The sequence below is a fragment of the Arachis duranensis genome, chromosome 2 (assembly GCF_000817695.3).
Source record: "Arachis duranensis cultivar V14167 chromosome 2, aradu.V14167.gnm2.J7QH, whole genome shotgun sequence".
NCBI classification, from domain to species: domain Eukaryota; kingdom Viridiplantae; phylum Streptophyta; class Magnoliopsida; order Fabales; family Fabaceae; genus Arachis; species Arachis duranensis.
Window position 1 is genome coordinate 64,231,114 of NC_029773.3, and position 325 is coordinate 64,231,438.

The window sequence follows — 325 nt, forward strand, 5'->3', positions numbered from 1 at the left end:
ACTAGCTGCTGAGTTAGAAAGTCTAATTGCTGATTAAATTCATTAGCCTGATCCACCGGACTGAGTTCAGCAGTTACTGTTTTAGCTTCTTCCTTCATGGAAGATTCACTGCTTAGGTACAGATGCTGATTTCTGGCAACTGTATCAATAAGCTCTTGAGCTTCTTCAATTGTTTTTCTCATATGTATAGATCCACCAGCTGAGTGGTCTAGAGAAATCTGAGCTTTTTCTGTAAGCCCATAGTAGAAGATGTCTAATTGCACCCATTCTGAAAACATTTCAGAGGGGCATTTTCTTAGCATCTCTCTGTATCTCTCCCATGCAT